The sequence below is a fragment of the Mauremys mutica genome, chromosome 2, assembly GCF_020497125.1.
Source record: "Mauremys mutica isolate MM-2020 ecotype Southern chromosome 2, ASM2049712v1, whole genome shotgun sequence".
NCBI lineage: Eukaryota > Metazoa > Chordata > Testudines > Geoemydidae > Mauremys > Mauremys mutica.
In genome coordinates this window covers 225,007,797-225,020,693 of record NC_059073.1, presented here as the reverse complement: position 1 = coordinate 225,020,693, position 12,897 = coordinate 225,007,797, and the positions used below count along the sequence as shown (strand labels likewise).

General features: G+C 44.4%; 1 protein-coding gene and 1 long non-coding RNA gene across 2 annotated transcripts in view; one reads left to right on the top strand and one right to left on the bottom strand.

Annotated features, from left to right (window-relative positions):
* LOC123364751 overlaps positions 1-7,302 on the top strand; it is a 48,947-nt gene extending 41,645 nt beyond the window's left edge. The window contains exons 2-3 of the long non-coding RNA XR_006577251.1: positions 2,757-2,834; positions 7,185-7,302. This is a non-coding gene — a long non-coding RNA (uncharacterized LOC123364751). The remainder of the gene's footprint in view (positions 1-2,756; positions 2,835-7,184) is intronic.
* ZNF385D (zinc finger protein 385D) overlaps positions 1-12,897 on the bottom strand; it is a 922,283-nt gene that overhangs the window by 786,811 nt on the left and 122,575 nt on the right. The window lies entirely within an intron of this gene.

Sequence of the window (12,897 nt, the reverse complement as noted above, 5' to 3'; positions counted from 1 at the left end):
CGTGGCTTCTACTGTGGCCCTAGGACATGGGAATAGAGACTCTCTCTCTCCTCCCCCCACCCACTCCCCCGTATACAAGCACCTCCCAAGCCATGTAGGGATTTATAGCTCAAAACTAAACATCTTCAACTCCACTCTAAGGGTATGTCCACACTACCCGCCGGATCGGCGGGTAGCGATTCATCCACTGGGGATAGATTTATCGCGTCTCATCTAGATGCGATAAATCGATCTCCAAACGCGCTCCCCGTCAACTCCAGAACTCCACCAGGGTGAGAGGTGGAAGTGGAGTTGAAAGGGGAGCCGCAGCCATCGATCCCGCGCCATGAAGATGAGAGGTAAGTCAATCTAAGATACGTCGACTTCAGCTACGCTTTCTCGTAGCTGAAGTTGCGTATCTTAGATCGATCCCCACCCCCCGCAGTGTAGACCAGGCTTAAACTGACAATAAGCCAGTGCAGATCCCAGAGCCCTAACATTGTGTGCTCCAACACAATATACAGCTGAAAATATGGGCAGCCACATTATGCACCAGCCTCAGTTTCAGGTTGATATAACAATATGGCCCCAAGCAAAGCTTATGCATTGCATTAGTCTGATCCTGAGGTGACAAAGATGGATTATAGTAGCAAGGTTCACATCTGAGAGAACTGGTCAGTATCTTCTAACTAGACACAAATTGAAATGAAAGACATTGGTCATTGCTGCAATATAGTCATTTGACAGCCACTGAGGAGTCTAATAATGCCCCCACGTCATAAACTCTCATAACAATGGACAGGGACAAATGTCCAATTAAAGGAGGAAGGTATAACCTTGGCCAAGTCTTCCAGTTGCTCCCACTACCATTAACTAGTCTTATCTGGATGAGCTTCAGCCAGCTCCTATATCCCAATCTCTACCACACACTGATTAAGGCATACAACAGCACTGGTGGAATTGAACTAGACTGAGAAATAGAGTTGGGTGTCATCAGTGTAGTGAAAAGACCATAGTCTATGCCTCCCTGCTAACACTTCCAATCCCTCTTATTGGATAAAATTGAAAAAGATGGGAGATAAGATGCAGAAAAGCAATTGTCTATCACTACCTCTGGAATCTCTCAAAGATAGGCGTGAAGCCATAAAAGGCAGCACCTCCCACTAGAGTTCACTGGTGAGCCAATTAAATCATAGAAGAATCCTAGAATCATAGAAGATTAGGGTTGGAAGATACCTCAGGAGATCATTTAGTCCAACCCCCTGCTCAAATCAGGACCAACCCCAATTAAATCATCCCAGCCAGGGCTTTGTCAAGCTGGGCCTTAAAAACCTCTAAGGATGGAGATTCCACCACCTTTGTAGGTAACCCATTCCAGTGCTTCATCACCCTCCTAGTGAAACAGTTTTTCCTAATATCCAACCTAAACCTCCCCCACTGCAACTTGAGACCATTGCTCCTTGTTCTGTCATCTGCTACCACTGAGAACAGCCGAGCTCCAGCTTCTTCTCCATCCACCCCTTTCAGGTAGTTGAAGGCTGCTATCAAATCCCCCCCCCCCACTCTTCTCTTCCGTAGACTAAATAAGCCCAGTTTCCTCAGCCTTTCCTCATAAGTCATGTGCCCTAGCCCCCCAATAATGTTCATTACCCTCTGCTTGACTCTCTCCAATTTGTCCACATTCTTTCTGTAGTGGGGGGCCCAAAACTGGATGCAATACTCCAGATGTGGCCTCACCAGTGCTGAATAGAAGGAAATAATCACTTCCCTCGATCCGCTGGCAATGCTCCTATTAATGCAGCCCAATATGCCATTAGCCTTGTAGCCTTCTTGGCAACAAGGGCACACTGTTGACTCATATCCAGCTTCTCATCCACTGTAATCCCTAGGTCTTTTTCTGCAGAACTGCTGCTTAGCCAGTCGGTCCCCAGCCTGTAGCAGTGCATGGGATTCTTTCATCCTAAGTGCAGGCCTCTGCACTTGTCCTTGCTGAATCTCATCAGATTTCTTTTGGCCCAATCCTCCAATTTGTCTAGGTCGCTTTGGACCCTATCCCTACCCTCCAGTGTATCTACCTCTCCCCCCAGCTTAGTGTCATCCATGAACTTGCTGAGGGTGCAATCTAGCCCATCATCCAGTTCATTAATGAAGTTGTTGAACAAAACCAGCCCCAGGATCGACCCCTGGGGTACTCCGCTTGATACCGGCTGTCAACTAGACATTGATACATTGATCCCTACCCATTGAGCCCGACGGTCTAGTCAGCTTTTTATCCACCCTGATCTTCTGATCAATAATGCTGAAGGCAGCTGAAATATCTAACAGTATCAGCATGAAGAAGTGATCATCGTACATTGCCAGGAAATTATTTGTTACAGATAACAGCACAGTCTCTGTGCCATACCTAGGTCTGTACACAGATGGACAAAAGGTCCAGGAGACCTGAGGCAGGCAGATACCAAGGGTTGTCATGTCAAAAACCACCTTAAACTTAAAAGGGAACGGAAAATTAGGAACCAGGGAATATATGGCTAGAATGCTAATATCAAATGTTGTGGGGCTGGTTAGGAGACAGGTTAGGAGACTTGTCATATAACATCTTCCTAAATAGAAGGCAATAACTTTCCCTTCTTCGGGAAGACATTTACAGTGAATCCAGCAGGCCTTCCTTGTTGTCCTTCTCCAGCCAAGAAGGACATGGGTCCAAAGCCACAGCTAGCAATACTGATAAAAACTCAGAAAGAAAAATAATTGTGGTTTTTTTTCAATATTTTTAGGTGAATCAGCACACACTATGAACGATTCACTTTGGATGATGGACATCAAACCTGATGTTACTACCAGATGGTCGTAAGGTGATGTGTGCCTTGGAAATGCCTATATAAAATATTGGTTTATATTTTTATTTCCCTATTTATATGATAATCAAAATATCTCAGTGTAAACGGGCGGTACTCACCCCTACGGCGCCCCCTGCTGGTTCCCTTCGGATTTTCCCTCAGTCCAGCCCTACTATCCCCACTTTGCCTCAGTAGTGGCCACTGACAGTCATGGTCTAGCCCCACACTCTGGGGCAGACTGCAGTATCAGCCCACTCATCACAGGCAACAGGGGTTTGGACCTGCTGCTTTACCTACTCCTGGGTTGTCCCTTGCAACCCCCAGTACCTCTTGCCCTTTACTACGCCGCAGCCTGGGGCTTTCCAGGCTGGAGCTTCCCTAGCTCCTCAGCCTTTTCCCCCAGCTCTGCTTCACTCTAGGTATCTAGTCTCAAGCTAAGCAGCCAGGCCCATCCCTCTCTGAAGGCAGAGAGAGACTGTCCGTGCTCTGGCTTCCCTGCCTCTTATAAGGCCCAGGGCTTCAGTTTGGGGCGTGGCCTCCAGCTGTAGCCACTTTCCCACTCAGCCCAGCTCTGTCAGGCCACTTTTAACCCCTCTCAAGCCCTGTCAGGCAGCATTTCAAAGCCCTCAGGGCCGGAGCAGGGTCCACCCTGCTACACTCAGAAACTGCCTGTCAAAAGCAGAAGCATCCGCCTATGACTTAATGCTGTATCAGGTTTTTCTTTAAGTACAAAGGGGTTTCCCTGTTTACGAATCCATTCTCCAGTACTAACTCAACTAAATGGCCTGCAAGGTATTTTTTCCCATGAAATAAACACTGGTCTTGAATACTGCCCTCTTCAAGGAAGCAATCCCTTATTTACAGAAAGGTTTTTTCCCTCTGCATACTTGCATTGGGACCTCACATCATCATTTCTGAAGGAAAACACAGAGACTTGAAATTGCGACTTGAAACAAAACAGTCCTTCCATTAGTATATAAGATAATGTACTTGTTATGGGCTATGTGAGGGGGTTCACTCACCACTGCAGTCTTTCCTGCTGGTTGTCCTGGGGATTAGCTCTGTTTGCCAGTGCACCTTCTTCTGGTAATGTCTTGCCACCATCACTTCTGCTCTAGGACCCACATCACTCCAAGGATCACAGCGTCTTTTTCTGGACATGGGACTCCGGCTGTGCTACACTCTGTGCTCCCTACTCCTGGGGGACAGTATTGCAGTCTGCTGTCCAGCCACTTCCCTCAGGGGCGGGGACGGACAGGCCAGGGCCCGCCCACTACTCCGGGTCCCAGCTCAGGGACTCTGTAGATGGCAGCCACCTGCTGCGTCCCCTCAAACCTCTCAGTATCTTTCCCTGGGCCACTTTTCCATGGTCCGCAGCACCCTCTTTGCCCTTGCCTTAGGACCTCCGCCTGAAAATTTCTGCACCCAACCCAGGCTGATAGATTCAGAGAAAAAAGTACCTTTTTAGGAGTAATGCTGTACTTTAACATCTTTTAGAATTATAGTCCCTGGGCTGAATCTTCAGGTATGATGCTAGTGTGTTTAGTGCTTATGCAGAGGGGAACAAAGGTAATTTTCTGCCATCTTACAGATTCTAGAAGTAACCAGGGGCCTGTTCAGTCCCTTACACAAATAAGAGCAGTATCAGGGCTTCTCTAGACTGCACTGACTTGTAACCATCCCCAAGAGGCCATCACACTAGTGGGGACTGCTGGAAATCAGTACATTTTCCTCATGCGTCATCCTGTCTCCAGCATGCTCCAAGATATCCCCAACATCAAGTTCAGGAGAAGCAGTAGTTGGCATAGGCACAGCTATGTTGGTTCTATGCCAGCTCAGACTCAATAAAAAAAGATCATTAGTCTATGACTGGGGGAACAGAAAGGTGGCAGAAAATCAGCTCCCTCCATCCTCTGCTTTTCTGAGCTGTGTGAAATCTAAACTCAGTGTTGCTGCGAATCTGGCCCTGTAACTCTAGCTATTTTAGCTATATTTCTATTTTTCATATACATTTCTTACCCTTTTTTTGAATAATACTAGACTATTTGTTTCTATAATATCATGTGGCAGTGGGTTCCACAGGGTTATTTACTTATTTTGTGGAAAAGTATGGTTAGCACAGACAAATTTAAATGGACTATAATACTAGTTCACCAGAGTAATTGTGCCATAACTCTGTTGAAACTAATGGATCTACCCCTTGTTTACAACAGTATAACTCAAGCCTGGTCTACACTAGGCGTTTAAACCGGTTTTAGGAGCGTAAAACCGATTTAACGCCACAACCGTCCACACTAGGAGGCACCTTATATCGATTTTAATGGCTCTTTAAACCGCTTTCTGTACTCCTCCCTAACGAGAGGAGTAACGCTAGTATCGGTATTAACATATCGGATTAGGGTTAGTGTGGACGCTGATCGACAGCATTGGCCTCCGGGAGCTATCCCACAGTGCACCAGTGACCGCTCTGGACCGCAATCTGAACTCGGATGCAGTGCTCAGGTAGACAGGAAAAGCCCCGCGAACTTTTGAATATTTCCTGTTTGCCCAGCGTGGAGCTCCGATCAGCACGGGTGGCGATGCAGTCCGAAATCAAAATAAAAAAAGAGCTCCAGCACGGACCATGCGGATGTGATCGCTGTAAGGGCAGGCAAATCCGTTCTATCAGCGCTCCATTACAGAAGATGAAATTCAGAATCCTTTTTTAAAAATCTCCAGACAGACGCCATAGCAGGGACTCAGCGCACTGCAGCGTGACAAGCGTAACGGAAAGCCAAAGAATCAAATGGACCCTCATGGACTGGAGGACTGAAGCTATCCCACAGTTCCTGCAGCCTCCGAAAAGTATTTGCATTCTTGGCTGAGCTCCAAATGCTTCTAGGGTCAAACACAGTGTCCGCGGTGGGTCAGGGCATAGCTTGGCAATCTACTCACCCCACACACACACCCCCAGAAGCGAAAGGGAAAACAATCCTCTGACTCTTTTACATGTCACCCTATCTTTACTGAATGCTGCAGATAGACACGATGCTGCAGCCGTCAACACCAACATCCTCACTCCCCCCCTGCCATGGGTGGCTGATGGTACAAAAGGACTGGTAACCGTCCTCGTCATCAGCCTATTGGCACATGGGGCAGTAACCATGCTGACTAGCATCCGTCAGGTTGATCAAGGGCGCCTGGCCCTAATTTTTTCTGGTGGTGGATGGTGCAATATGGCTGGTAACCATCGTCATCATAGCAACAGGGGGCTGAGCTCCATCAGCCCCCACCCTTCATGTGTAAAGAAAAGATTCAGTTGCCCCTGGACTAGCAGAGGGATGCTGGGCTTCTCTCCTACACACTGCTTAATGTCCTGTCTGGACTATCATAGCAGCTGGAGGCTGCCTTCCACTCATTTCTCACTAACAAGTCACCATGTCTTATTCCTGCATTCTTTATTACTTCATCACACAAGTGGGGGGACAATGGTATGGTAGCCCAGGAAGGCTGGGGTAAGAACAGAATGAACAGGTGGTGTTGTTACAGGAGCACCCCCTGTGAATAGCATACAGATCATAATTTCTGCAGGATCTGACACAGAGCAGCTGTGCTCTCTGGTTCTATGATACAGTGGTTATCTAGTACACTTGCCTATATTCTAGGCAGGACTGATTCTATTTTTAGATACCAAAAAGGAGGGATTGAGTCATTCCCAATTTTGGCTTTTGCGCCCCTGGCTAAGAGCAGCCAGGGGCACTTATGACAGCAGCAAATGGTACAAAAGGACTGGTAGCCATGATCATCTTAGTTCCAATTTATGGAAGGGTTTGGATGGTGCAATATGGCTGGTAACCATCTCTGCTGTCATGCAAAAGCAAAAGCATGCTTCTGTGTAGCGCTGCTGAATCGCCTCTGTGAGCGGCATCTAGTACACATACGGTGAGAGTCACAAAAGGCAAAACAAGCTCCATGATTGCCATGCTATGGCATCTGCCAGGGCAATCCAGGGGAAAAAGGCGTGAAATGCTTGTCTGCCGTTGCTTTCCCAGAGGAAGGAGTGACTAACGACATTTACCCAGAACCACCCGCGACAATGATTTTTGCCCCATCAGGCACTGGGATCTCAACCCGGAAGTTCCAAGGGGCGGCGGGGGAGGCTGCAGGAACTATGGGATAGCTAGGGAATAGCTACCCACAGTGCAACGCTCCAGAAGCCGACGCTAGCCTCGGACCGCGGACGCACACCACCGAATTAATGTGCTTAGTGTGGCCGCACGCAATCGATTTTATAAAATCTGTTTTACAAAACCGGTTTATGCAAATTCGGAATAGTCCCGTAGTGTAGACGTACCCTAAGAATACATTTTCTTTTAATTTCCCTAGGTAACTTCAACAGAATAGCTCATATGAGTAGAACTCTGACCTACAGAAAGAAATTCATGTGTTAACCCAATGCACCAGACAGAACATGTATGTTTCTCAACTTTGTACTAATTCTTCCACATATACATTTGTTCATTTTGCTCATTACTTTTGGTGCATTTTCCTTACACTCTAAATTTCCTTGCATTATTGATCTCTTTAGTAAAACATGTCAATATTTCATTTTTATCTGTTGTTCTGTTCAACCATTTCCCACTGTTTTCTATTGGTAATGCAGTATTTTATTTTTAAGACATGTTATATTCATATAGCACTGATACACACATACCAATCACAGATTTTCAAAGAGAAATGTTGATGGCATTAAAAAGCTTTTCTGTTTTGAAATGGGATAGAGCTAGAGAAAAACACATGAAAATGCATGGGAATTTTCTTCCTGTGAGTTATTTTTCCTCCATATTTAATGTATCTATGCAGTTTAAAATCAGCCCTTGAAAGGTTCCCATATGTACTATTTCACCTATATTACTTATCCTCTTCAGCTGCCAATCATATTATGCAGATAAACTATTTTTGTTTATCAGTCTTTGTACAAGCCATTCACAAAAATAATCAATATTATTGTTCTTACATGGCAACTTTTGTCATTGTACAACATGCTGTCAAAAATATGCTACCAATATATGCTAGATGATAAATGGGAAAACTGAAAGTGAGTTTCACTAGAATCAGAAAAGGTAAATCTATTTTCTCTCATTTGTTGAGTATTTGATCAACGGACTGTGCTGCCCTCATTTTTAAACAAGGACACAGATTTCCTGAAAATTGGTACTGTCCTTAGCTGTGTCTTCATATTTTAAAAATATTAGAAGAGAACATCCACACCCAGGGCAGCCTCCTTGTATCCCAGAAACCAGTGGTGGTAAAAACGGACTCACACCAAAATGTCCCCTTCTCAGAAACCAGCTCATGCACCCAACCTAAAGTCTTTAAGATACTGAAGAATGTGAGAGGCACCATGTGCAACTCTTGAGCGACTAGGCTAGCAAAAACCATCTCTGCTCCCTGCTAACTGGTATAGTCAACACCTCCTTTGGGGAGGGCAACCTACCAGCTTTTTTAAAACATGCAAAACTGCTCCACAAGCCTTCACTAGATGCAACTAATGTGTCCAATCACCCACTATCCACCCCTTCTTCTTGAGTAAAGTCACAGACAATCTGGCAAAATGCTACCTCCTGCAAAACTGGCCTGCAGCTTGTATCCCTCTCATTCTGGTTTCAAAGCATGATGCAACATGGAGATGGGACAGATTACACTAGAGATTGATCTGTTTCCACCATGGATAAATGGGCAGACCTCTCCATGTATCCTACTTATCTTCTCAGAAGCCTGAAGTGCTTCTACCACATCTTAGAGACCTGGCAGGGGGAGAATTATTGCACAGAGCTGGCTGCACTTCTTTGTCTTGGACTAATCTCAAAGATTCTCCAAAGAACTGGTCAAAACTATTAGTCAATGGCACCTGCTCTGAGATCTTCAGGACTCTTCACTGCTATTAGGTATCCAGGGCTTGATATTTGACTGCGTCAAGCTCATGCTGAGGGGAAGGAAGCAAACAATGCTCCAAACCACTTTTCTCTCTGCATGATTCTGTGTGAAGCCTCAGGCCAAACCAGCTAATGGCACAAGTTTAAGCAGCCTATGACTGCTGTAACTTATACCAACAGTGCTATGTACATAAGGATGGTCTCTATGGACTAAATATTGCCTTTACAGCCCTGGACCATCACATTATCCAAAATACTGGAGGACAACCTGCAAAGCAACACAGTGTAAGAAAGATAGGGTATGAAACAAACCTTAGTTAAGAAAAATGCTTAACTGATCATGCGTATCACCTTTTTTAGGGATCTCTGAATTTAGATTGCTTAATGAAAGAAAAGTACTCAAGGTGAACTTAATATTATAGAGTTTTATTATGATCCTTAACAATAGCAACTAATAGATAAGGTGTAACGATGGCAAAAATAGTATTGGACTATGGTTTTGCTAACAAACTAGAAAATTTGTCGATACTATAACCATCCAGGTTTTCAGAATCAGATAATACAGTCACAATAGAAAATAAAACTCTACCATTCTGGGCCCCACTTGTGCCAACTCTGACGTTGCTAACACAACAGAGGAAAAACAATAAAGCTAAAGCCTAAAACAATTTGGTCAATTACTTTCCTGACAATTCAACCCCATCTCCTTCCCAATGGATCTATAGTAATCAACTCTTTTAACCTACATCCCAATGAATTATATTAGCCGCAGGAGCTGATTAGCACTCCTAACTAACATACATGTTATGACAAACTGTTTCCGACAGTGTATAGACTGTGTACGTTTCAAGCAGTTTACACACTTGGTTTCGTTCTGTGTCTGTATATATCTAGAACTTGAAAGGCAGTATGAAACTATTAACAATGGTAGGCTGTGGCTACACTTAGCACTTCAAAGCGCTGCCACGGTAGCGCTGCCGCGGCAGCGCTTTGAAGCGCTAAGTGTAGTCAGAGCGCCAGCGCTGGGAGAGAGCTCTGCTGTCCGTACTCCACCTCCCTGTGGGGAATAACGGACAGCGCTGGGAGCCGCGCTCCCAGCGCTGGGGCTTTGACCACACTGGCGCTTTGCAGCGCCGCAATTTGCAGCGCTGGAGAGGGTGTGTTTTCACACCCTGCTCCAGCGCTGCAAATTTGTAAGTGTAGCCAAGCCCGTAGACAAATGTAGTGTTTCACAATCTTAGTTAACAGTAACTTGTTCAGTTTCAAAGCTACTTTTCAACATGATAGATTGAACCCTGTTACAAAACAAGGACATGCACTGGAACTCTGTGACAATGTTTAAAGTACATACACAATCATGTACACTTCTTTTCTAATTAGGTACTCCGTTTTAGGAAATAGTCAACCATCTGATTTAGGTTGTCACCCAAGAAAATGTCTGTGTGCTACTTATCACCAGATCCTTGCTCAGCCATCAGCTTTCAGCTCAGTTACTGTTCACAGCAGGAGTGGACACTATAAATACATATAGAATGAAGGATGGATGTGACCATAGTCTTCTCCAAAGGAGGTGTTGACTATACTAGTTAGCAGGGAGCAGGGATGGTTTTTGCTAGCCTAGCCACTCAAGAGTTGCACGTGGTGGCTCTCACATTCTTCAGTATCTTAAAGACTTTGGGTTGGGTGGATGGGCTGGTTTCTGAGAAGGGGGCATTTTGGTGTGACTCCGTTTTTACCACGACTGGTTTCTGGGATCCAAGGAGGCTGCCCTGAGTATGGATGTTCTCTTCTAATATTTTTAAAATATGAAGACGTAGCTATGGACAGTACTAATTTTCAGGAAATCTGTGTCCTTGTTTAAAAATGAGGCAGCCTAAATGGCTGGAAAACAGATAGAGACAGTTAAAAGTGCCTATCTGAGATAGATACTTGATATCACTAGAAAGATGCCCAAGTGGCCAGCCCAGGACTTCATTTTAATCCCTTCCAGATGTCTTCAGCTTTTGGGAAACAATGTGCTGAAGGAGACAGATCGTTTTATCCCATTTCTGCTTGGTGGTCCAACTTGTTTCCTCTTCTTGGAGATGCTGGCATGGACCAATTAGACACTGCCCCATTCTTCTGATGAAGATTCAAAATATCCAACCAAAATGAGAATTGTCCTCTCTCACTATCCAATTAAGGAATGAGGCATCCCCTCTGAGTTTTTGCAACTGGGGCTGGAATTTTCCAGGCCCTTTGGTCTTGTCATACCAGCTTGCTTAAGACAATTTAGGCTGTAGCTGTTTGTACCACCATCTTGGGACATACATTGAAGAGTGTCTGGTTTGCTCCAGTCAGCAACATACCTCAACAAGTCTGTTTCCATCTGTATAAATCTTCCATTTCTGTTCTCCTTGTTTTACAACAATGGGGGGACCTTGGTATGTATGGCTGGGCTCTCTGTGCATAACTGATTAAAGGGTTACATTTTTTGATTATTTCGCTCTGTGACCAAGTGTCCTTTATAAACACACTATTATTTACTTCCTCGGTATTTCACTAATTTGATAGCATAAGCATGCTTGACTGCAAATATTAGCCTTACTTCTTCATTAAACTAAAATAAAATATGAATGCAACCCCCTTCTTTCCCTAACAGGATTGCTCATGAGGTAAATGCCTCATTAAAGTTTACAATATTTTGCCCTATTATATCACTTATAGTCTACTTCCTTTTTACATATATAACTTAATTTAATCACAATTATTGATTCAGGCTGGTTCCCTATTTTTCCTGCTATGGTATCTGACAATGTAATATGGTATCTTAATATTTGATATTTATATTTTAATTCATTCACTCAAAAGGAAAGTCTCTTCAGCTGCACCTACAGTGCTCACTTACAAAAGGCTGCAGAAATTCTGAGTTTCCTCAGATTACTTGGCAACTCTGAAGAAATTTTGCCATTAGACTGAGTTTTTTGTTTCGTTCCGTGAATCTCATCTCTCTGTCTTATCTTTTCTAAAAAGCCTTAATGCCTGGGCAATTCTCAAATAGTAAAAACTCATAATTTGGGGACATTCGTTACTACAACAAGCTCAGGCAAACATCACCACAGTACTACACTTGCTTCTTGGGCTCCCTATCCACTGCAAGACCAGATTCAAGACCCTTATGCTGATTTTCAAGCCCCTCACCAAAAGGGCCCAGGCTTTTTTTAGGGTACACCTAGACTAACATAAAAAAAACCCCTCAACACTGAGTCTCAGAGCTGGGCTTGGACTCGAGCTGAGGGACTAAAAGCAACAGTATAGACATTCGGGCTTGGGCTGTTGCCTCACCTCTGAGACCCTTCCCCCCAATGGGGTCTCAGAACCCAGGCTCCAGCTCAAACTCAAACATCTTCACTGCAATTTTATAGCTCCATAACCTGAGCCCATTGACCCAGGTCAGCCCCAACCATGCTGTGGGTCTTTTATCACAATGTTGACGTATCCTTGGGTAGTCACTCACAAACATCATGATTGGCCCTGACAACTATGCTTTTCTGGAACTGCAAACCAAATGAGTAAAGCTTGTGGCAGTGAAGAGCAGAGGAAGTCCTTAGTCATGGAACTCTTCCCAGAAGAGCGTAAGGCTATCATGAATATCATTGTCCTCAGGAATACATACAAGACCCATCTCTTCCATAGCATCCACCTTTGAATATTTCAGAAGATTAGGCAAATGAAGAAACCAAAGAAGATGTTTGTGCTACTGTTATATTTGCAATTGTATTCATTTTAAGTTATTCCAATGCCATGGTGATGGTGGCAGGGTTGATAGGTAAGAAAAAGTGAACAGTTTCCTAAACTCCAGCCTTAAAATTTCTTCCCGGCTCATTCTTCAAAATACCATTTTCCAGTGAACCATTCTAAAAAGAGATTGGCAGATTTTCCTTATTGAAGTCATTGAAGACAGCAGAAAGAGGAATATTATGTGGTCCACTGGGAGCCTAAACACCAATCTGTCTTCTGTATACAGTCTCACTGAATAAAGTGCCAAGGAGATGAAAGCACTCCAAGTAAATGCCTGATAAGGCCTTGTTTCTTACTCCCTCCCGGACTTACTGAACTGCCCAGCTGTGCATCTTAGAGAGATTCAAAAACCAGATTCTTGACTTTAAAGATAACTGCTGGAA